General features: G+C 42.7%; 1 long non-coding RNA gene across 1 annotated transcript in view; it reads right to left on the reverse strand.

The window, feature by feature from the left end:
• The window catches only part of LOC124465535, a 43,826-nt gene that overhangs the window by 14,554 nt on the left and 3,433 nt on the right, over nt 1-25,839 (reverse strand). Inside the window, exon 3 of the long non-coding RNA XR_006955842.1 lies at nt 450-515. This is a non-coding gene — a long non-coding RNA (uncharacterized LOC124465535). The remainder of the gene's footprint in view (nt 1-449; nt 516-25,839) is intronic.

Genomic DNA, 25,839 nt, shown 5'->3' on the forward strand with positions numbered 1-25,839 from the left:
CGGACCTTATGGGTTCTTGAAGCTTTTTGTTCCACATGAGAAATACGGCACGTATACCAATTTTCAGGCATTTTGTAGTAATGGGGCGCTGGGGAAATCACGTAGACTTTGGGCATGTTTTATAGCGCCACCTATGGGCGCACATGGGCCACTAGCCGTCTGGGAGTATTGAGTGACCTGTTGTGTCATGGGACAAATTGGAAAAAATCGGGTCCAGGACTTTTTGAACTATTCGGCCATTTAGCGGAGAAATATAATAATAATAAGCATAAGAATACTAACAAAAACAATAGGCTTCCTCCTACCGGAGGTGCCCTAATTACAAACTCATGATTAACGTGATCAATACATGCAAGTGAATGTCTGTGACAGAAAGAACCTCCATCAACGGTCTTGACTAAACAGTCCACACAACAATAATGGCAATTGCAACTTCATGTAATACTCACCGCAAAAACCTGAGCCCACGACAGAGATGTTCCAGGTGACAATGTAGCGTGTGAGAAAATGTAAATCTGCTGCAACAGAAAAACACTTGTATCATGCATGCAAATAATACATTGTGTAGGCTGTATAGAGCAGGGTTTCTCAACAAAAAAAAATAGTGGAACAACGTTAGCCTCCACATACTCAGGCAACGTCAGAATGTTTTACTAAAAACGTAAATGTAATCAAATCTGAAAACGTTTGGTAATAACAATGTACATTCATTTGTAGCATTTTGTTATGTCTGTTTAAACGGGGTTGTTAACTTTAACAATTCCCTCTTCAACTGGGCTGCATCTCCGACCATCAAATTCGGCATCGCCTAGCAATAACTTCAGGCTTGCCGCTCACATTGCTCATGTTGCTGATTTGAAGTTGTTTTTATATGACTAAATAAGCACATTAAAAAAGCTGCAATTTGGATTTACACTGTCAATGGTATGTATTTGTAGGAAAGTCAGTTACTTTTTCGTGGCAGTTTAGAATGTTGTGAATATAACGGCGAAAAGCAGTCTTGTTACATCGCGTGGTCGGAGATAACGGCTACACATGGTCGGAGACCCATGCACTTGCTAACTCAGGTGGCCAATTTCATTTGGAAACCCTGACATAAGTTCAGGGGGCAAAAGTATTACACAAGTTCAGACAAACCTACTCGGTTCCCAGGTCTGACACGAAATAATGTCAAAACTAGCATGTAAATTATAGCTAATCTCATGGTGTGTCGGCTATCTAGTTTACATGGTGGATGAAGTTTGTAGGCTAGCTACTTGCCTTGCATGTGATAGCCTAAGGTAATCCTAATGGTAACATTACTTTTATTTTTTTGAAAAAGTCAAACCATATAGTTACTTAAAATCCCAAATAATTTAATTACCAGGTAGCTATTGTTAGTCATGCATACTTAGGCCGAATCCCAATACTCCCTTCCCCTTCCCCTTAATTTACCCCTAGCCCTTGGCCCTCGAAAGTAAGACTGAAATGGGACGCCACTTGGTTACAGGTACGTCGTCTAGCACGTATCGATATCTCCAAAGCAAGTAGTGTTATGCACTGATATTAAACGAAATTCACTGCTAATGGAGTGTACTTAAAACTGTAGACATGCTAGTCAGAGAAATGCGGGACTGTTGTGCAATTCAACACTGTCGCATTAGCGCACCAAACTAGCGATTTTTAGAAACGTTTCGATTTGGAAAATGGTTGCAAATATATATGTTCAGGACTGTTTATAACACAAAACAAGACTGTCATAATTTTTTTATCAATTAATTAAGCCGAAAATATTACATTTATCGGACTCTGGATGATCTGGCCGCCATTGTTACCGGTCACGCAGGATTCACATAACCCTAGGTTTCAAGTAAGCTCCCGATCTTACTTGGTTTTAAGGGGTGTATACCCCTTAGTCTTAGCCCTAGCCCTAGCTACACAAGGGGACACCCTATTGGGACACCACTAGCTCTCACAGGAATGCGCAAACTAAGGGGAAGGGGTAAGGGGTAAGGGGGGTATTGGGATTCGGCCTTACATAGTTGAGATGAGTAATGGCTGGAAACAACAACACATTTCTTCAACTGAGTTGAGCCGTAGAGTGAGTGATGGCTGAGAATTGAACCGTTGAGTGAGTGATTCACGCGCAATGCGTGATTGCACGGGTATCGCAAGACCATTTGAAAGCTGATAGGCAAAATGTAGATTGATTCACTTTCTCCCAACAATTTCACGTGGGTCTACATTTTCTGAATTCTACACAATGCAATCACATTTTGAAATTATTGTGTAAAATACACAAAAGATGCTTTGTTTAATCCAGGCCAGTCTCAAAATTGCCATTTTCATAGAGGTACACACATGTTCTTGTTGACAATATCATTGTGATGTGTTGTGAAAAAACACAAGGGTAAAAACAGTTCTAACCGCATGTCTGTTGTAAACACAGTGATTTACAGTTTAGGGTTTTTGTGTATTTTACTGTTGTTTTTACGGTAAAACAATGTAGTTTTTACAAAGCAATAATGCAAAAGTTATCAAACTCTCTTGTATTTACATTTACAGTATTTATCTGTGAATTCAACAGTTAATTCATGTTTTATAATTAACAGTTTTTTACTGTTGCTAATTTACAGTATTTTACCGTTAAAGCTATAGATTTCTTTTACAGTGTAGAGTGCTGACTGAAACGCTTAAAGTGGAGGGGAGCTTTGAAATCAGTTTTTCAAAGTATTTCTAGTTTGCCAGTATTACCACAATTCTCACTCGTCATGCTTCATTTTTGGATCAATAGATAGCTAATTTTGTGTTGGTCATAGCCATTTGTCTGTGGAATCCAACAGACTTACTCATTTGTCCAGAGCCCCACAAAAGCGAAACAAAGTCCAACTCTCGCCCCATAGAGACCAATGAAAATCTAGTGACAAATGTCTCAGAGAAAGCAAAAGGAACACGTTTTTGAAACTGCCGGTAGAGTCGTATTTCTGACCGCACAGACATATAAAGGATATCTGTGGTTTCGGCAGAGTCTTGGGTCTCGAAAAATATCCATAGTTTTTGGATTGGACGTACAGGTTTGCGTCTAGGTTTACTTGTTTGAGGTGTGGATTCTAGGCGCCCTCAGCGCGTTAGCAATCATAGCTGCACCATCACCGTGGCAACCACACAGACACGCCACAGTTAGCACACATACGTCTCCAAGACATTTGGGAAACATTGGAACATCTTAAACACCATAGATACGTGAGACATCTAGGTAGTTATATATATCTATGTTAAACACGTCGCGTTCCATTTTAAACGTTTTATTTTGATCTTATGGAGGTTGTGTTGAGATGTGTTTGGATTCTACGTTGGGAAAAAGGTCGCTACGTCTTACATACGTCGCGTTCCATTTTAAACATCTTATTTTGATTTTATAAAGGTCGGTGTTGCGGTGTTTGGATTATACGTCCGGAAAAGGTCGGATAAGTCTTAAATACGTCGCATTCCATTAGAAAAACATTTTCAATCGTGTTTTGACCGGTTTGAGAGATCCTATCCCCAAGATGGTCGGTGACACCGAGGTGCAGACGGCTAAACATATGCATCAAGAGTAGCCTAGCCTAGACATAGGCCTACAAATTAAAATATAGAATATAGCTGCAAGCAGCGATGCGGGTTCCTCCGCAAAATGGCAAAATATTATAAACATGTACACTGTAGAAGATCGAGACTTGGACAACAATAGAGCAAAACTACTTCATGTTTGGTCATCAACAATAGGCTGCACGGGGATTAGAACTCATGAGCATAAGGTTACAAGTCAGTCTCTCTATCCTCTCTGCTATACACCAACTGCTGAAATGTTACGAACAGAAAGGGCAGAGTATTAGCCTTTTATAGGATATTGAAAGTCTTCTTGAGTTGATCTCTTTCCAGAATCTCAGGCAATGCACAATTAACAGTAGTCATGTGGTCAGCTGGGCTGGGCAGAGCTCATGTTCAGCTGCTTGCGAGAATAAGTTGTGAAAGTACTGCAGCCGACTCTCTGGTCCCATTTAAATACACAACATGCTTAATCCCCTTCCTTGAGACACCACCTTACCGCGGTGGAGGGGTTTGCGTGTCCTAGTGATCCTGGAAGCTATGTTGTCGGGGGCTTCATGCCCCTGGTAGGGTCAGCCAAGGCTCCAAACAGGTTCCAGGTGAAAGACCAGACAAAGCATGGCTCAAAAAAACAACCATGAAGAAACACAACAATGGTTCTCAGTTTCCCCTGCCCGGAAGCAGGTCACCGGGGCCCCCCCCTGGAGCCAGGCCCGGGGGTGGGGCTCGATGGCGAGCGCCTGGTGGCCAGGCCTTTTCCCATGGGGCCCGGTCGGGCACAGCCCGAAGAGACAACGTGGGACCCTCTTCCAATGGGCTTACCATCCGCAGGAGGGGTCATGGGGGTCGGGTGCAGTGTGAGACGGGCGGCGGCCGAAGGCGGGGGCCTTGGCGGTCCGATCCTCGGCTGCAGAAGCTGGCTTTAGGGACGTGGAACGTCACCTCGCTGGCGGGAAAGGAGCCTGAGCTGGTGCGCGAGGTAGAGAGTTTCCGGCTAGATATAGTCGGCCTTGCCTCGACGCACAGCGTGGGCTCCGGAACCAGTCTCCTTGAGAGGGGCTGGACTCTCTTCCACTCTGGAGTTGCCCTTGGTGAGAGGCGTCGAGCTGGGGTGGGAATACTGGTTTCCCCTCAGTTCGGCGCCTGTACATTGGGGTTCACCCCGGTGGACGAGAGGGTAGCCTCCCTCCGCCTTCGGGTGGGGGGACGGGTCCTCACTGTCGTTTGTGCTTATGCACCAAACGGCAGCTCAGAGTGCCCACCCTTTTTGGAGTCTCCTGGGGGGGTGCTGGAAAGCGCTCCTCCCGGGGATTCCCTCGTCCTCCTGGGGGACTTTAATGCTCATGTGGGCAATGACAGTGAGACCTGGAGGGGCGTGATTGGGAGAACCGGCCCCCCCGATCTGAACCCGAGTGGTGTTTTGTTGTTGGACTTCTGTGCTAGACACGGCTTGTCCATAACGAACACCATGTTCAAGCATAAGGGTGTCCATATGTGCACCTGGCACCAGGACACCCGAGGTCTCAGTTCAATGATCGACTTTGTAGTCGTGTCATCGGACTTGGGGCCGCATGTCTTGGTGAGAAGAGGGGCGGAGCTGTCAACTGATCACCACCTGGTGGTGAGTTGGCTTCGATGGTGGGGAAGGACGCCGGTCAGGCCTGGCAGGCCCAAACGTAATGTGAGGGTCTGCTGGGAACGGCTGGCGGAACCCTCTGTCAGAAGGAGCTTCAACTCCCACCTCCGGGAGAGCTTCGATCATGTCTCGGGGGGGGCCGGGGACATTCAGTCCGAATGGGCCATGTTCCGGGCCTCCATTGTTGAAGCGGCTGACCAGAGCTGCGGCCGCAAGGCGGTCGGTGCATGTCGCGGTGGTAACTCTCGGGCCCGGTGGTGGACTCCGGAGGTGAGGGATGCCGTCAAGCTGAAGAAGGAGGCCTATCGGACTTTATTGGCCGGTAGGACTCCAGAGGCAGCTGATGTGTACCGGCAGGTCAAGCGGAACGCGGCTTTGGCGGTTGCGGAGGCTAAAACCCGGGTATATGGGGAGTTCGGCGAGGCCATGGAGAATGACTTCCAAACGGCTTCAAAAAGGTTCTGGACCACCATCCGGCGGCTCAGGAGGGGGAAGCAGTGCTCTGTCAACACTGTATACGGTGGGGATGGTGCGCTGCTGACCTCGAGGGGGGACGTCCTGGATCGGTGGAAGGAATACTTTGAAGACCTCCTTAATTCTACCAACACGCTTTCCGACGTGGAGGCAGAGTCTGGGGACATCGGGGGGGGGGGGGCCTTCTATCTCTGGGGCTGCGGTCGCCGAGGTGGTTGAAAAGCTCCGCGGTGGCAGGGCCCCTGGGGTGGATGAGGTCCGCCCGGAGTTCCTTAAGGCTCTGGATGTTGGGCTGTCTTGGTTGACACGACTCTGCAACATCGCGTGGACATCGGGGACAGTGCCTCTGGACTGGCATACCAGGGTGGTGGTTCCCCTCTTTAAAAAGGGGGACCGGAGGGTGTGCTCCAACTTTAGCGGGATCACACTCCACAGCCTACCTTGGAAAGTCTATTCAGGGGTCCTGGAGAGGAGCGTCCGTCGGATTGTCGAACCTCGGATTCAGGAGGAGCAATGTGGTTTTCGTCCTGGCCGTGGAACAGTGTCCCTCGGGGGCTCATGTGGGGGGTGCTCCGAGAGTATGGGGTACCGGATTTCCTGATCGGCGCTGTCCGGTCCCTGTTCGACCGGTGCCAGAGTTTGGTCCGCATTGCCGGTAGTAAGTCGAACTTGTTTCTGGTGAGGGTTGGACTCCACCAGGGCTGCCCTATGTCACCGATTCTGTTCATTACCTATATGGACAGAATTTCTAGGCGCAGCCAGGGTGTTGAGGGGGTCCGGTTTGGTGACCTCAGGATCGGGTCGCTGCTTTTTGCGGATGATGTGGTCCTGTTGGCTTCATCGGGCCGTGACCTTCAGCTCCCACTGGAGCGGTTCGCAACCGAATGTGAAGCGGCTGGGATGCGAATCAGCACCTCCAAATCTGAGGCCATGGTAATCGACCGGAAAAGGGTGGAGTGCCATCTCCGGGTCGGGGAGGAGATCCTGAACCAAGCGGAGGAGTTCAAGTATCTCGGGGTCTTGTTCACGAGTGAGGGAAGAATGGAGCGCGAGGTCGACAGGCGGATCGGTGCGGCGTCCGCAGTGATGCGGGCTCTGCATCAGTCCGTCGTGGTGAAGAAGGAGCTGAGTCGAAAGGCGAGGCTCTCTATTTACCAGTCGATCTACGTTCCTACCCTCACCTATGGTCACGAACTATGGGTAGTGACTGAAAGAACGAGATTGCGAATACAAGCGGCCGAAATGAGCTTTCTCCGCAGGGTGTCCGGGCTCTCCCTTAGAGATAGGGTGAGAAGCTCGGTCATCCGGGAGGGGCTCAGAGTAGAACCGCTGCTCCTCCGCGTCGAGAGGAGCCAGCTGAGGTGGCTCGGGCATCTGATTAGGATGCCTCCTGGACGCCTCCCTGGTGAGGTGTTCCGGGCACGTCCCACTGGGAAGAGGCCCCGGGGAAGACCCAGGACACGCTGGAGGGACTATGTCTCTCGGCTGGCCTGGGAACGCCTCAGGGTCCCCCAGGAAGAGCTGGTGGAAGTGGCCGGGGGGAGGGAAGTCTGGGCCTCCCTGCTTAGGTCGCTGCCCCCGCGACCCAATCCCCGGACAAGCGGCAGATGACGGACGGACGGACGGACATGCACAATCAGGGTGACCAACAAGATTATATTAACTAACAAACAATAACATTACAAACATCTAACTGAACGAACACAACAACTGAAATCCCTCGCAAGGCTGTTGTAACCGAACAATTTTCCACAAGTCTTTGCGTTTTTGGACATGCCGCACTGCATGCTGGGACCAAAGTGGCTGACGCTGATTATCTAGCTGTGCACCGACTGCGTGATATGAGTATTAGTTTTTGGTCAGCTTGGAACTGACCAAAAGGTTAAGAAACGGTTGACATTTCAAAGTGAAATTGCATGAAATTGCGCGTGGTATTTCAGAATGTCTGCCTGTTTAACTAAACAAGTAATCAAAATTATGACAGGCCAAAAGACTTTGCCTAGTTTCGAACCTGTGACCTTGCACTTTGCAGGACAACATTTCAACCCATTGAGCTACCTGCAAGGCTGAGAAATGCTGGTCAGTTTCTGTATTAAAAAAGAAAGCCGTTTCTCCTGCAGCGTGGATTGTTTGATTCGGCCAAAGTTTAAACATCTGTAATCAATGATCTTTTGACATATCAAGGTGAAATTGCGCATGGTACTTCAGAACGATGTCATCCTCTTTAACTAAACAGATGTTCAAATTTAAGACGGGCTAAACGAGCTTCTCCTGTGGTAAGCGAAAGTTGAAACAGCTCTAATTCAATCATACTTTGACATACCAAGGTGAAATTGTGTACGGTAAGTCAGAGTGATGTCACCTTAAAGCCTATAAGGTTTGAAAAACTATCATTCAAAATGACATTTGATTTAGTGACACAAACGTAGAGTTAATGTGGACATTTACATAAATAAACCCCTTTAAGCCATTTTGTACTTCTGATTTTGATTCAATTGCCTTAAGTAACATTCCTTTATATGTCAATGATATATATATGTCCCAAATTTCAAGTCAATTAGACCTTTGGTTGAAGAGAAGAGGAATTTTGAATGTTTTCCCAAATTATCACTGTACAGGAAAATCCATCATGGTGGACATTATGGATCCTTGAGGCTTTTTTGTTCCTCATGAAAAATGAGGCATGCACACCAAGTTTCAGAAGAATTGGAGCAATGGGGTGGAAATGCAATCACTTTGAAAATTTTACTTTTGGGTATGGCCTGTGGCGCCCCCTATGGTCCGATGAGGCCCATATTTGGTGTGGGGGTACCCACTTGGATGTAGTATCAATGTGGCAAAATAGAACAATTTATGACAAGGGACTTTTTGAGATATTGGGGCGCAAGGAGAAAAATAATAAGAAATATAGCTGCAAGCAGCAATGCAGGTTCCTCCGCAAAATATTATAAACATGTACACTGTAGAAGATTGAGAGTTGGACAACAAGAGAGCAAAACTACTTCATGTTTGGCCAACAACAATAGGCTGAATGGGGATTTGAACTCATGAGCATAAGGTTACAAGTCAGTCTCTATCCTCTCTGCTACACACCAACTGTTGAGATCGTATGAATAGAAAGGGCAGAGTATTAGCTTTGGTCAGCTTTGCGACAAAGGTTAGGAATTTCAAGGTGAAATTGCATGAATTTGTGCAGGGTATTTCAGAATGATGTTGTCCTGTTTAACTAAACAGATAATAAAAATTATGACAGTTCAAAATATAATGGCTGGATTCCAACCTAATACTTTATACTTTACAGGTCACCATCCCAGCCCATTGAGCTATTCTCCGTGTTGAATATTGTCATGTTCGGTTACTGTATTAAAAAAAAAGTTGTTTCTCCTGTGGTGAGCGTTGTTAGATTCAGCCAACGTTGAAACTGATCCAATTCAATCATACTTTGACATACCAAGGTGAAATTGTTTGTGGGACTTCAGAATGATGTCATCCTATTGAACTAAACAGATAATCAAAATGATGACAGGCCAAAAGATAATGGCTGGATTCCAACCTACGACCTTATACTTTACAGGTCACCATCCCAGCCCATTGAGCTATTCTCAGTGTTGAATATTGTCATGTTCAGTTACTGTATTAAAAAGTAAGCTGTTTCTCATGTGGTAAGCGTTGTTAGATTCAGTCGAAGTTGAAACTGCTTATACATTTCCTATAACAATGGGACAACAGGATGACTGGGTTGCTGAGTAAAGAATAACTTACTTATAGTTTTTATAAAAGGTTGTTTGGAGTGCCATAACTTGTCATTGAAGGGAATTTCAAATCATGCCTAGCATCAGTGGGGATGTGTCCTGGTTTAGGTTACTGAAATGAATTTGTGGAACAGTCAAGGGATCCACCTGAACAATCAATTTACTTCATTAGAGATAACCATTAGCGTTATCTCTACCATGCGTATACTACAAGTACATTTAGTCATTTTAGCAGACGCTCTTATCCAGAGCGACTTACAGTAAGTACAGGGATATTCTCCCCGAGGCAAGTAGGATGACGTGCCTTGCCCAAGGACACAACGTCATTTGGCACCGGCGGGAATCGAACCAACAACCTTCTGATTAATAGCCCGACTCCCTAACGGCTCAGCCATCTGACCTCCAGTAGCTAGCTACTGTGGTGAACCTGGCTTGTTTTACAGTGGTTTACACAGTCTCGCTAAACAGACGATTGGAGTGTTGTGATGGGCTCAAATAAACACGCATTGCTATGTTTTACAACCGGAGGATTTATCGGAAGACTAGAAACCGTTTTGTCAGAATAAAAAATAAAAAAACGATGCCTCTGACTGGTTTTGAACCTACAACCCTTTGCTTACCAGCAGAACATCTCTGCCAATTGAGCAATTCCCAGGCATGGAATAGACAAAGTTCCATAACTGGATAATCAAAAAAGCAGTTTCTCCAATGGCGAGCATTGTTAGATTTGGTCCAAGTTCAAACAGCTGTAATTCAGTCATATTTTGACATATCAAGGTGAAACTTTGCATGGTACTTTAAAGGCATGTCACCTATAAGTCTATTAGGTTTGAACCATCCTTCAAAAATACATTTGATTTAGTGACACAAACATATTGAGGCAATGTGGACATTTACATAAATACACCCTTTTCAGCCATTTTGTACTTGATTCAATTGCCTTAATTAACATTTCTCAATACTTCAATGATACATATCTGTACCAAATTTCAAGTCAATTAGACCTTTGGTTCAAGAGAAGAAGAATTTTGAAGGTTTTAAAAAATTATCACTGTACAGGAAAATCCATCATGGCAGACTTTATGGGTCTTCGAGGCTTTTTGGTTCCCCATGAAAAATGAGGCATGCATACCAAGTTTCAGAAGAATTGGAGCAATAAGGTGGAAATGCAATCACTTTGAAAATCGGACTTTTGGGCGTGGCCTGTGGCGCCCCCTATAGTCCGATGTGGCCCATATTTGGTGTGGGGGTACCCACTTTGATGTAGTATCAATGTGGCAAATTAAAAAATTTATGACAAGGGACTTTTTGAGATATTGGGGCGCAAGGAGAAGAAAAATAATAATATGAATACCAACAATAACAATAGGTTTCCTCCTACCGGAGGAACCTAAATATAGCTGCAAGCAGCGATGCAGGTTCCTCCGCAAAATGTTATAAACATGTACACTTTAGAAGATCGAGAGTTGGACAACAAAAGAGCAAAACTACTTAATGTTTGGCCAACAACAGGCTGAATGGGGATTTGAACTCATGAACATAAGGTTACAAGTCAGTCTCTCTATCCTCTCTTCTACACACCATCTGTTGAGATCGTATGAATAGAAAGGGCAGAGTATTAGCTTTGGTCAGCTTTGGGACAAAGGTTAAGAAACGGTTGACATTTCAAGGTGAAATTGCATGAAATTGTGCATGGTATTTCAGAATGATGTCATCCTATTGAACTAAACAGATAATCAAAATGATGACAGGCCAAAAGATAATGGCTGGATTCCAACCTACTACCTTATACTTTACAGGTCACCATCCCAGCCCAATGAGCTATTCTCAGTGTTGAATAGTGTCCATCATGGCGGATTTTATGGGTCCTTGAGGCTTTTTTGTTCCTCATGAAAAATGAGGCATGCACACCAAGTCTCAGAAGAATTGGAGCAATAGGGTGGAAATGCAATCACTTTGAAAATTGGACATTTGGGCGTGACCTGTGGCGCCCACTATGGTCAGATGTGGCCCATATTTGGTTTGGGGGTACCCACTTGGATGTAGTATCAATGTGCCAAATTAGAAAATTTATGACAAGGGACTTTATGAGATATTGGGGCGCAAGAAGAACAAAAATAATAATAAGAATACCAACAATAACAATAGGTTCCCTCCTACCGGAGGAACCTAATAATAAATATAGCTGCAAGTAGCAATGTAGTGGCCAAGCAGGTCAGATGACCCAGAAGAAACTTTAGACATCTAGTGACTGCGGTTTACCTGGCTTTCTTTGCAGTGGCTTATAGTCTTGCTAAATAGAGAATCAGAGACATGACAAGCTTGTTAGCTTTGGCTGGATTTGAACCTCTGACGTTGACAGGACACCAATTTATCCTAGTGAGCTATTCTCAGTGCTGGAAATCATATTTCAGTGACTGCGTAAAAATATAAGGAATTTTTCGTGGGCAAACGTTTGTCAGACTTGTCCCAAGTTTAAACAGCTGTAATTCAGTCCTATTTTGATATGTCAATGTGATTGTGGTCTGAAGATAACCTGTGTTAGAGTTGGTGAATATTTGATACATTTTGTAGCAGGAGTAGGACAAAAACGTTTATTAGTTAATTCAAAATGGTGGCATCAATTTGGCTGTTATCACAAGTTAACATGTGTCAGACATGGGATCGCCCCCCTAGAGGTTAGAGGACACATATCTGTAAAGCTCAATAAATCGGACTCTTCTTGAGTATAGATCCCCTGAGATTGAAACATTATCATTACCAATATGATTATACTGTTAGACAGCTACTGTGGCATACCTGGCTTCACTAAACAGATAAACAAGTATTGTGATATGCGTGATGACTGTGGCTGGATTCGAACTTATGACCTTGCACTTCAGAGGAGTCCCACTTATCCCAGTGAGCTATTCTCAGTGCTAAAAATGACTGTGTTCAGTTACTGTATAAAAAAATAAGCAGTTTTTCCTGTGGGAAGTGTTGTCAGATTTGACCCAAGTATAAAAAGATGTAATTCAGTCATATTTTGACAAATCAAGGTGATTGTAATCTGAAGATGATTTGATTAAATGTCCATGAAAATAGGAGCAACGGTGAACGAGGAGTTCAAAAAGTATGTTTTTATGAAAATTCCAAATGGCCGACTTCCAAAATGGTGGAAACGGGACAATGTGATATATTTCGACTTGGTATGCCACGTAGAATCAGAAGAGACAAATCTTGTGATTTATGACAAATCTGTTCAGAAGTTATGATGCAAGAAATCCGATACACTGGCTAGATGTAGATTCACTATATCTAAAAAGCACAATAAATCGGACTCTTCATGAGTATAAATCCACTGAGAATTAAACATTATCGTGGCCATTATGATTATACTGCTCGACAGCTACTGTCGCATACCTGGCTTCACTAAACACAAACCAGTATCATGACATGCCTGAGACTTTGGCTGGATTCAAACCTATGACCTTGCACTTCAACGGAGCCCGTCTTATCCCAGTGAGCCATTGTCAGCGCTGGGAATTGCTATGTACAGTTACTGAATACAAAAAGGAAGCCGTTTCTCCTGTGGCACGCATGGTCAGATTTGGCCCAAGTTTAAACAGCTGTAATTCAGTCCTATTTTTACATGGCAAGGTGATTGTGGTCTGAAGATAATCTGTGCCAAATCTGGTGAATATTGGATACATTGTGTAGGACTAAGTAAAGAAGTTTTATTCATTCATTCAAAATGGCGGCCTCATCAATTCGTCTGGTATCACGCGTTAACATGCATCAGACGCGGGATCTCCTAAGATATCACGAGACATAGGAATGACTTAAATACGCCAAACAAATCAACAGTTATTGGTCAAAACACAATTTTGCCTATTATAGCGCCCCCTAGAGCTCAAATGACACTACCTTTTATGGACCTCTTAACAACAGGGTCATGAATCCATACACCAAGTTTAGAGTCAATGCATCAAAGATTCGTTAAGATATGACCTCACTTCCCTTTAACCGTATCAGTTGCTGAATTTGATTGGCTGTAACTAACAAACAGTTGCGAAAATCTAAGCTCCTTGGGATAGCTTTTGTGAAACTTGGTCTGAAGATCATCTGTGGCAATTATGAAGACGATTCAAAAAGAATTGTAGGAGGAGTAGCGAAAAAACATTTCTCCTTAACATTCAAAATGGCGGAGATTCTATATGACTGTGTATGACGTTATAGAGTGCGCTGAACTCGTCTTGATCCAGGGAATCCAACGTTACCTCATTTTGGACAATGGGGCATATGGTTCAAAGGTAACATGTGTAAACACACCTTCAACTTTGACCCATTGGTGGCGCTAGATGGTTGGAATGGGAGACATGAAACTTGGTGAAATTGATGAGGGGACTGGTTCCATAGAGTGTGCCAAATTTCACAACTTCTGACCATGTGGTTGGGGCTGCAATAGACTTCCATGACAGATGTGTAATAATAATAAATATAGCTGCAAGCAGCAATGGAGGGGCCAAGCAGTCCAGAGTAGGTCACAGCAACCTGTTGCACTGATGCAACACACCAAGTTTTGTTAAAATATCTGTTTGCGTTTAAGAGTATTGAGTGTTCACATAGTTTTTTTCTGGTATAAAACCACAGGCGTCCTCTGCTCCTCGTGGGAACGAAGGAACCGAAGTTTGGTGATGATAGGACACATTTTTGCTGAGTTATGCTCTCACGTGTCTTTTGCGAACAAATGGTTTTGAAAGTGGAAAATCCATGCAACAACTTTGTGAAGCTTAGTCTGAAGATCATCTGTGCCAAATTTAGTAAACATTGGACAAAATTTGGGGCGTGCAAAAGGTTTTTACACTTTTCCATGAAATCCAAAATGGCGGCAGCGTCAATTCGGTTATTATGAAATATTATCGATGGTCAAGCTTGATATCTAACTAGACATCAAGAGACAAATAAATTACTTTATTAAGGTAAACACTTCAACAGTTATTAGCCAAAACACGTTTATACTTCCGGCCATGCCCCCTTTCAGTCACTTGACACAAATTTTGGAGGACATCCTTAGAATAAAGTTCCGAGTAGGGGTACCAACTTTGGTGTCACTGCCTCAAAGAACTGCTGAGATATGACTTCACTTCCTGTTTGGCGGCTTTTTTGCAGAATTTGATTGGCTGTACCAGACAAACGGTTTTGAAAATCAAATATCCTTCGATTACTTTGTGAGTCTTGGTCTGAAGATCATCTGTGGCAATTTTGAAGAAGATTCAACAAGAATTGTAGGAGGAGTAGGCTTTCAAAGGTTTTTGATAAAACCGGATATAGCAGAAAATCTATAAAACTGGAATTTAACGCCATGGTGTGCATTGAACTCGCCTTGATCCAGGGAATCCAATGGTACCTCATTTTTTTTAAATGGGTCATACGGTTCAAAAGTTGCGTGTGTAAAGACAACTCCAACTTTGACCCATTGGTGGCGCTAGAGTGCCGAAGTATGGGACATGAAACTTTGTGAATTGGACCAGGGGACTGTCCCCAATGAGTGCGGCAAATTTCAAATTTTTCGACCAAGTGCTTATGGGGGCTGCCATAGACACCCATGGCGGAATAATAATAATAATAATAATAAAACTAACAAAAACAATAGGTGCCTCGCAGCTTCGCTGCTTGGCCCCTAATAAATATAGCTGCAAGCAGCAATGAGGTGGCCAAGCAGTCAAATGACCCATAAAACCCTTTAGAAATCCTCAGAACAGGGTTCCGAGTGCATGCAGCAAGTTTGGTGTGAATCCATCAAAGATTTGCTGAGATACAACCCAACTTCCTGTTTGCTGGCTTAATGGCACATTTTGATAGGCTGTACTGGACAAACGGTTTTGAGAATCAAAAATCCTTTGATAACTTCTGTGAGGGTTGGTCTGATGATGATGTTTGCCAATTCTGGGGATGATTTGACAAAAATTGAAGGAGGAGAAGCAAAAAAACGGGTTGTAAACACAAGTCCAACTTTGACCAGAAGGTGGCACTAGAGTGCTCCAATGGGTGAAATGAAACTTGGTGAATATAAAGAGGGGACTGTGCTTAATGAGTGTGCCAAATTTCTCAACTTTTTACCATACGGTTCTAGGGGCTGCCATAGACTCCAATGACAGAAGAAGTGTATTAATAAATACAGCTGCAAGCAGCAATGTGGTGGCCAAGCAGTTAAATGACCCATAAAACACTTTAGAAATCTTCAGAACAGGGTTCCCAGTACATGCAGCAAGTTTGGTGTGAATCCATCAAAGATTTGCTGAGATACGACCCAACTTCCTGTTTGCTGGCTTAATGGCACATTTTGACTGCCTGTACCGGTTAAACGGTTCTTAAAATCAAAAAATCATGTGAAGCCCTTTGTGAGGCTTGGTCGGAAGATACTCTATGCCAAATTTGGTGAAGATTGGACAACATGTGTAGGAAGAGTAAAGAAAAAACGTTTTTCAATGAATTCAAAATGGCGGCCGGATCGATTTGGCTATTATCAAATATTATCATGTATCACACACGGGATGTCCCAACATATCATGAGACAAAGGAGTCCCTTAATAAAATTAAACAAATCAACAGTTATTGGCCAAAACACATTTTTGCTTCCTGCGGCCACGCTCAGTGATCACATGACACCAAATTAATTGGACATCTTCTTACGATGGTTCCGAGTCAACATACCAAGTTTGGTGTTGATTTGTCAAACATTTGCTGAGATATGACCCAACTTCCTGTTTGGTTGCTTTGTTGCCGATTTTGATTGGCTGTACCGGACAAACGGTTTTGAAAATCAAATATCCTTTGATAACTTCTGTGAGGGTTGGTCTGATGATGATGTATGCCAATTCTGGGGAAGTTTGACAAAAATTGAGGGAGGAGAAGCAAAAAAAACGTTTTTTCACAAAATTCAAAATGGCAGAAAATCTATATAACCGGAAATTGACGCCATGGGGTGCGTTGAACTCGGCTTGATCCAGGGAATCCAATGGTACCTCATTTTTGAAAATGGGTCATACGGTTCAAAAGTTGCGTGTGTAAACACAAGTCCAACTTTGACCCGTTGGTGGCGCTGGAGTGGTCTAATGGGAGACATGAAACTTATAGAATAGAAGGTATAGAATCAACTGTCCTTAATGAGTGTGCCAAATTTCACAAAAAGTTGTCGAAGGGTTCTAGGGGCTGCCATTGACTTCCATGGAACAAGAATAATAATAAAACTAACAATAACAATAGGTTTCCTCCTGACGGAGGAATCCTAATAAAACTAACAATAACAATAGGTTTCCTCCTGACGGAGGAATCCTAAATACAGCTGCAAGCAGCAATGTGGTGGCCAAGCAGGTCAGATGACCCAGGAGAAACTTTCAACATCTAGTGACTTCGGTGTACCTGGCTTCCTTTGCAGTGGTTTACAGTGTAGTTAAACAGAGAATCAGAGGCATGACACGCTTGTCAGCTTTGGCTGGATTCGAACCTCTAACGTTGAAGTTTCCAGGACACCAATTTATCCTAGTGAGCTATTCTCAGTGCTGGAAATCACAGATTTCAGTTACTGGGTAAAAATATTAGCAGTTTTTCCTGTGGCAAGCGTGGTCAGATTTAGCCCAAATTTAAACAGCTGTAATTCAGTTATATTTTGACATGTCACAGTGATTGTGGTCTGAAGATAATCTGTGCCAAATAAGGTGAATTTTTGATATTCACCAAAAACGTTTTATTCATTCATTCAGAATGGCGGCCACATCAATTCAGCTGGTATCACTATTTAACATGTCAGACACAGGATCGCCCCCTAGCGGTTAGATGACACAACCTTTAGGGGACCTCTTTGGATCAGGGTCCCGAACACCTGTACCAAGTTTGATGTCAATTCAGTATATATTTCCTGAGATATGATTTCACTTCCTGTTTTGGCAGCTTCATCGCCGACTTTGATCAGTTTTACCGGAAAAACCGTTTTGAAAATCAAAAACCATGTGAAAACTTTTGTGAGGCTTGATGTGAAGATAATCAGTGCCAATTTTTTTCTAATTGCAGCGCCACCTAAAGGTGAAATAGCATGACCTATTTTGGACCTCCTTAAAACAGGGTCCCTACTCCCTATACAAAATTTGGTATCAGTGCAGTAAAGAGGTGCTGAGATATGACCTCACTTCTTTTATGGTGGCTTGGTCGACAACTTTGGTTGGCTGTTCCAGTCAAAAGGTTTAGAAAAAGAAAAAAAAAGTGATGTCTTTTGTGAGGCTTGGTCTGAATTTGATCTGTGCCAAATTTGGTCAAGATTGGACAACTTTATAGGAGAGGTAGCGAAAAAACTTTATATTCATTCAAAATGGCAGCCACATCAATTCGGCTGGTATCACAAGTTAACATGTGTCAGACACGGGATCTACTAAGATATTACGAGACAAAGGATCACTTAAATGAGACGAACAAATCCACAGTTATTGGTCAACACACAATCCAGGTAGTGCCCCCTATGACACTACCTGTCTCAGACCTCTTAATAAGAGGGTCCTGAGTCCATACATCAAGTTTGGAGTCAATGTATCATTGGCTAAGAAATTACCTCACTTCCCTTTTTCCGGATCAGTTGCTCAATTTGATTGGCTGTAACTAACAAACGGTTGCAAAAATCTAAACGACATGTGATGTCTTTTGCGAGGCATGGTCTGAAGACGATCTGTGCCACATTTGGTGAAGATTGGACAAACTTTATAGGAGAGGTAGCAAAAAAAACTTTATATTCATTCATTCAAAATTGATTGGTGTCCCTTTGCCAGGACACCAACTTATCCTAGTGAGCGATTCTCAGTGCTGCAAATCACATTTCAGTTACTGGGTAAAGATATAAGCAGTTTTTCCTGTGGCAAGCGGTTGTCCGATTTGGCCCAAGATTAAAAAGCTGTAAATCAGTCCTATTTTGACATGTCACAGTGATTGTGGTCTGAAGATAATCTGTCCCAAATTTGGTGAATATTTGATACATTTTGTTAGCCTGGCTGCCAGCCCACAAAAAAATTTGGTCGGGAAGTTGGGTCTGGAGGGTCTCGTATTGGGGACAACTACAGAAAACCAGAATCTGGGCGGACCAATGAAATTGCCAGGGCGGGCTTTATACGATGATGGACAGATGATCAACAGTAACGTAATCACCCACGTCACAAAAGAGCGCTTAAGTTGAATTTGTTTTGAACAAACATGGCTACCGCTGGAGATCTGGGATGTTATGATTCTGCCATCGAGTCTGTTTTAGAAGACATCGACAGCGCGTTAATTTTGAAAGAGGAACAGAGAAACGCAATCAAGGCATTTGTCGATGGAAAATATGTTCTTGCCGTCCTTCCTACGGGATTTGGTCAAAGTTAACATACTACGTTGCTCTGATTGGTTGTAGATCTATCCAATTGAGCGAAGAGGCATTTGTTTTCCAGGTTTGTTTGAAACATGCCCCATAGTCACAGCCCAACGGAGAGTTCTCAGACTCATATTCTGACTAGAATTATGAGTATGACAACGTCAGGCTAACATTTTGTAGGAGGAGTGAACAAAAACGTTTTATTAATTCATTCAAAATGGCAGCATCAATTCGGCTGGTATCACAAGTTAACATGTGTCAGACACGGGATCGACCCCCTAGAGGTTAGAGGACACATATCTACAAAGCACAATAAATCTGACTCTTCTTGAGTATAGATCCCCTGAGAATGAAACATGATCATTACCATTATACTGTTAAACAGCTACTGTGGCATACCAGGCTTCACTAAACAGATAAACCAGTGTCATGACATGCCTGAGGCTGGGTTCAAACCTATGACCTTGCACTTCAGAGGAACCCGTCTTATCCCAGTGAGCTATTCTCACTGCAGGGATATGCTGTGTTCAGTTACTGTATAAAAAAAAGTAAGCAGTTTCTCCTGTGGGAAGCGTTGTCAGATTTGACCCAAGTATAAAAAGCTGTAATTCAGTCCTATTTTGACATGTCAAGGTGATTGTGGTCTGAAAATGATTTGATTACATGTCTATGAAAATAGGAGCAACGGCGAACGAGGAGTTTGTTTTTATGAAAATTCCAAATGGATGACGCCCAAAATGGCAGACACGGGACAGTGTGATATATTTCGACTTAGTATGCCACGTAGAATCAGAAGAGACCAATCTTGTGATTTATGACAAATCTGTTCAGAAGTTATGATGCAAGAAATCCGATGCACTGGCTAGATGTAGCATCACTATATCGACAAAGCACAATATATCTGACTCGAAGATGATCTGTTACAATTTTCATGAAAATCGGAGCAACGGCCTAGGACTAGTTCGAAAAAGTTGGCATTTCTTAAAATACAAATGACGTAAAAACCATCATGACGACAATGACGTCACCGGGTTCAATCGAATCGTCTGCATCCAAGGAATCCAATGATACCTCAATTAAGAAAAACGGTCTCACGGTTCAAAAGTTGTGGGCGTAAACGCACCTCCAACTTTGACGCCTTGGTGGCGCTATAGAGCTTCAGGGATTGATATGAAACTTTGCTGACGATAATCAGGAGACCGTTCCAAATCAGTGTGCCAAATTTCAAAACTGCGCACCAATCTGTTCTGTGGGCTGCCATAGACTCCTAGTCCTAAGTATAAATATAAATCCCCTGAGAATGAACCATTATCGTGACCATTATGATTATACTGCTCGACAGCTACTGTCGCATACCTGGCATCACTAAACAGATAAACCAGTATCATGACATGCTTAAGACTTTGGCTGGATTCGAACCTACGACCTTACACTTTAAAGGAGCCGTCTTATCCCAGTGAGCCATTTTCAGCGCTGGGAATTGCTGTGTACAGTTACTGTATACAAAAAGTAAGCTGTTTCTCCTGTGGCACGCGTGGTCAGATTTGGCCCAAATTGTTGCCCCAACAGCTGTAATTTAGTCCTATTTTGACATGTCAAGGTGATTGTGGTCTGAAGATAGTCTGTGCCAAATCTGGTCAATATTGGATACATTGTGTAGGAGTAGGGAAAAAAGTTTCATTCATTCATTCAAAATGGCGGCCTCATCAATTCGTCTGGTATCATGCGTTAACATGCGCAAGACACGGGATCTCCTAAGATATCACGAGACATAGGAATCACTTAAATACGACAAACAAATCAACAGTTATTGGTCAAAACACAGTTTTGCTTATTGTAGCGCCCCCTAGAGCTCAAATGACCCTACCTTTTTCGGACCTCTTGATAACAGGGTCATGAATCCATACACCAAGTTTGGAGTCAATGCATCAAAGATTCACTAAGATATGACCTCACTTCCCTTTTTCCGGATCAGTTGCTGAATTTGATTGGCTGTAACTAACAAACGGTTGCGAAAATCAAAGCTCCAGGGGATAACTTTTGTGAGGCTTGGTCTGAAGATCATCTGTGGCAATTCTGAAGAAGATTCGTCAAGAATTGTAGGAGGAGTAGCGAAAAAACGCTTTTCGTTAACATTCAAAATGGCGGAGAATCTATATGACTGGGTATGACGTCATAGAGTGCGTTGAACTTGTCTTGATCCAGGGAATCCAATGATACCTCATTTTGGAAAATGCGGCATATGGTTCAAAGGTAACGTGTGTAAACACACCTTCAACTTTGACCCATTGGTGGCGCTAGAGGGTTGAAATGGGAGACATGAAACTTGGTGAAAGTGATGAGGGGACAGGTCCCAAAGAGTGTGCCAAATTTCACAACTTCTGAGCATGTGGTTCTAGGGGCTGCCATAGACTCCCATGGCAGATGTATAATAATAATAATAATTATAAGAAAAGGTAGAAACCCTTATGTGGCTTCGCCGCTTCGCGGCTTGGCCACCAATAAAACTAACAATAACAATAGGTTTCCTCCTGACGGAGGAATCGTAAATATAGCTGCAGGCAGCAATGGCGGGTTCCTCCATAACATTTCAAACCATTACCAAATTGACATGACACAGACATGTATTTCATACATGTACACAACATTTCAAGACAACTGGATCAATGGCAGATTTTAAGTCATTTTCTGATATTCTTCACAAATTGTCACTCTAGAGAAATATCCATGCTGCCGACGTTATGGGTTCTTGACACTCTTTTTTTCCCCATGAGCAATATAAGGCATGCGTACCAACTTTTAAACATTTTGGACAAACAGGGTTAAAATGCCACCCTTTTGAAAGTGACAACTTTGAAGCGTGTTCTGTCAGGCCACCCGTGCTCTGGTTAGGCCCACCATGTAGAGATCCATTCTTTAAAAGCTTTGATTACAACAATAACTTTATGAAAGGGAAGATACACTTTAGTAAAGGACATGAATGTAATGGTAGGACGACAACTACATTAAGGCCTATTAGTATAGTTATATATGTATTATATGTAAAGTAGCCCAATATTTGTTGGGTGTACAACAAAGGAGTTACCACTTGTTCCAATAGATGCCTCCATATTTAAAATGTAAAAATGACTGGTGGATTAATATTTTCCTTGTTTTCTGCTGTTTTTGGGGACTTTCCACATCAGCACCCATTTCCCAGTGTCATGTAACTGGATCTAGTTAATGGCGTAATGTTAAGGGGATGGAGATGAGGCTACTACAAGGGGCCGGGGAGCAGAGCAGTAGGATAAAGCAGGGCGAGACGTTATATACTGGACACACACCACGAATAAAGGGAGCCTTCTCAAGTTTTATAAAACATGTCACGGAGCATTCATTCCGCAAGCACAATCTTGTACACCCAGTTCCTCTATTCTACGTTACTACACTTTGACTTTGAAACATTCATGTAGTCCCATACTATACCAGTTACAGATATACAACACAGATGAGAGTGAATAAGAGATAATGGTAGTGGGATGGTGTTCCACTGTTCTGCTTCTCTTTTTCGCCACTCCTACGAAACATTTCTGGACACCACTGCTTTTATTAGTGCCTGCAATGCTGGGAAGAAAACTATATGACAACAATAATATTTAATGTAACTGGCCTTTCTAACAGTACAACTGGGCCCAGCTTGGCCCCCCATAGTTGCATTGCAAATCAAAACAAGAGCCTTTTCAATAGGCCCAGTGGCAGACTCATGCTGTTTGAGGTTGTCAAATATCACCAGACATGGACTTCTGCCTAAATTGACATGCACCAACTCAGAGCAATGAGTTTTAACAACCATTAGCACAGTTATTCAATTTGTTGACTCTACTCTTAATGCAAGACTATGTTTAAGTTATTGTCTGAAATTCTTTGTCACCAACTGTTTATGTAGGAACCCGCCCTCACCAAATTGCTTTGGTCATGCTTTCTTAAAAGTCTAGTCCTTAGTTTAGATGTGCCAAAGAAGGTGATAACATGACCAAGCTGTGTTTGGTTAATTCAACTGTATAGTTCTGAAGAAAAAGACCTTCTGTTTATTTTAACAGTAAAATTAGCTGTGGCCAAACTAACCACACAATGCCTACTAGTCTAAAATGGCTACTAGACTAAGGAGTGAAGGTGGGAGCTTGGTACTGTTGGGGCCATGTACTGTTATGGTTTTTGAGTCAAACAACTTGCTAAATGATTAAATGTCTGTTAAATGTCAAATCCAACTTTAAATGTATAAAAGAGAGAATTAAACCTAGAGGTTTAAAAGGCTACGTTTGTTTAAACAAATTACACATAGGATTTGGGGAAAAAGCATTAGAAATTAGCCAAGCATACATATTTTAAATATTCACAATGAATCTACTTTTCATCTTACATTGAACTATTTTTCAGATTTGTGTGGGTGCCGTTATAGGTTCTAGAGGCTTTTTTGTTCCTCATGAGAAATAAAGCATATGTAATGAATTTCAGAATTTTGGGACAAATGGGATGCAAATGGCAGCACTTTGAAAATGGACAATTGGGGGGTGGCCATAGCGCCACCTATGGATAATGGTGGGTCTTTTGTGGTGTGGTAGTTACTCATGGCCTATACTATCAATGTTTCAGGATTTGGAGAACTTTTTACCATTGCATACAAAATCGGAAATGCAATACCAACAAAATCCACATGGGCTTTTGTTAAAGTGTTTCTTGGCCTATACTATCTATGTTTCAGGATTTTGAGACCTTTTTACCATTGCATACAAAATCGGAAATGCAATACCATCAAGATCCACATGGGCCTTTATTTCAAGCCAAGAAGTGAAGGGAGGGGGCTTGGTGAGCCTATCCATTCCAGAAAGCTTTTATCTTGTGCTTTAGGGCGTAACCTGTAGCGCCACCTATGGGTAATGGTGGGCCATTTGTGGTGTGGTAGTTACTCTTGGTCTCTACTATCAATGTTTCAGGATTTTTATAACTTTTTACCATTGCATACAAAATCGGAAATGCAATACCAACAAGATCCACATGGGCTTTTGTTAAAGTGTTTCTTGGCCTATACTATCTATGTTTCAGGATTTTGAGACCTTTTTACCATTGCATACAAAATCGGAAATGCAATACCATCAAGATCCACATGGGCCTTTATTTCAAGCCAAGAAGTGAAGGGAGGGGGCTTGGTGAGCCTATCCATTCCAGAAAGCCTTGTATCTTTGTGCTTTAGGGCGTGGCCTGTAGCGCCACCTATGGGTAATGTTGGGCCATTTGTGGTGTGGTAGTTACTCTTGGTCTACACTATCAATGTTTCAGGATTTATATAACCTTTTACCATTGCATACAAAATCGGAAATGCAATACCAAGAAGATCCACATGGGCTTTTGTTAAAGTGTTTCTCGGCCTTTACTATCAATGTTTCAGGATTTGAGACCTTTTTACCATTGCATACAAAATCGGAAATGCCAAACCATCAAGATCCACATGGGCCTTTGCTAAAGACCAAGGAATGAGTGGGGGCTTGGTCAGCCCACACTCTCCTGAAATGTTGCGTGTGCGTCTTTGCCGTGCGTGTGTCAAGGGAAGGCTGAGTGTGTGAGGATTTGGAGTACGCGCGGGCAGGAGGAGGGGAGAGAGGATTTAGCCCCAAAAACTGAAATTAGCCAAGCATGCATGTTTTAAATATTCACCAAAAATCGACTTTTCATCATACATTCAACTTTTTTTCAGATTTGAATACTAAACATTCTCAAGAGTCTTCATATGAACTAGTGATAGTATCAGAGTATTCGCTTTAGACCGGTGGATGTGTAAAGCATTATTTTAGCGTTAGCGATAATTTTGATTTGCTTTATATCAGTCATTTTTTAATATATTAAGTCAATTTTTCACATGGGAACATGTTGTAGTGTCTTCCACCGATATACCAAGTTTGGTGTTGATATCTCAAAGATGTTTTGAGATTTGACCCAACTTCCTGTTTTGATCCTTTGTTGATGATTTTGATTGGCTGTACCGGACAAACGATTTCGAAAATAAAAATTCCAGTGATAACTTTTGTGAGGCTCAGTCTGGAGATCCTGTTTGGCAATTGTGAAAAAGATTTGACCAAAAATGTAGGAGGAGTAGCGAAAAAACGTGTTTCCTTAATCTTTATTGTACAGAAAAATCCAATATGGCGGCCGTTATAGGTTCTAGAGGCTTTTTTGTTCCTCATCAGAAATAAGGCATATGTAATGAATTTCAGAGTTTTGGGACTTATGGCCTGCAAATGGCATCACTTTGAAAATTGACATATTGGGGCGTGGCCTGTAGCGCCACCTATTGTCTCACATGGCCCATGTTTGGTATGGTAGTTACTAATGGTCTGCAGTTTCAACATGCCAAATTTCACAACTTTTTACCTTTGTGCTCTAGGGGCTGCCATTGACTCCCATGGGTAAAACATAATAATAATAATAATAATACCACCAATAACAATAGGGTTCCCTCCTACCGGAGGAACCCTAATAATACCACCAATAACAATAGGGTTCCCTCCTACCGGAGGAACCTTAATAATACCACCAATAACAATAGGGTTCCCTCCTACCGGAGGAACCCTAATAATAATACCACCAATAACAATAGGGTTCCCTCCTACCGGAGGAACCCTAATAATAATAAGAAAAGGTAGAATCACTTATGTGGCTTCGCCGCATTGCGGCTTGGCCACCAATAATAAGAAAAGGTAGAATCACTTATGTGGCTTTGCGGCTTGGCCACCAATAAGTATAGCTGCAAGCAGCAATCAAAGGGGCCAAGCATCGTTCGATATGGAAATTCAGTAGCTAAAGCAGCAAAGCAAAACTTTTCATAAAAAACATTTTGAGACATTTTTGAGATTTTGAGACAAAATGTCATTTTGAGACAAAATGCGCTGGCTACATGTAGCAGCATTATATCTACAAAGCACAATAAATCAGCTTCTTCTTGACTATAAATCCCCTGACAATGAAACGTTATCGTTACCACTATGATTATACTGCTAGACAGC

This window comes from Hypomesus transpacificus, unplaced genomic scaffold (genome assembly GCF_021917145.1).
Source record: "Hypomesus transpacificus isolate Combined female unplaced genomic scaffold, fHypTra1 scaffold_52, whole genome shotgun sequence".
NCBI lineage: Eukaryota > Metazoa > Chordata > Actinopteri > Osmeriformes > Osmeridae > Hypomesus > Hypomesus transpacificus.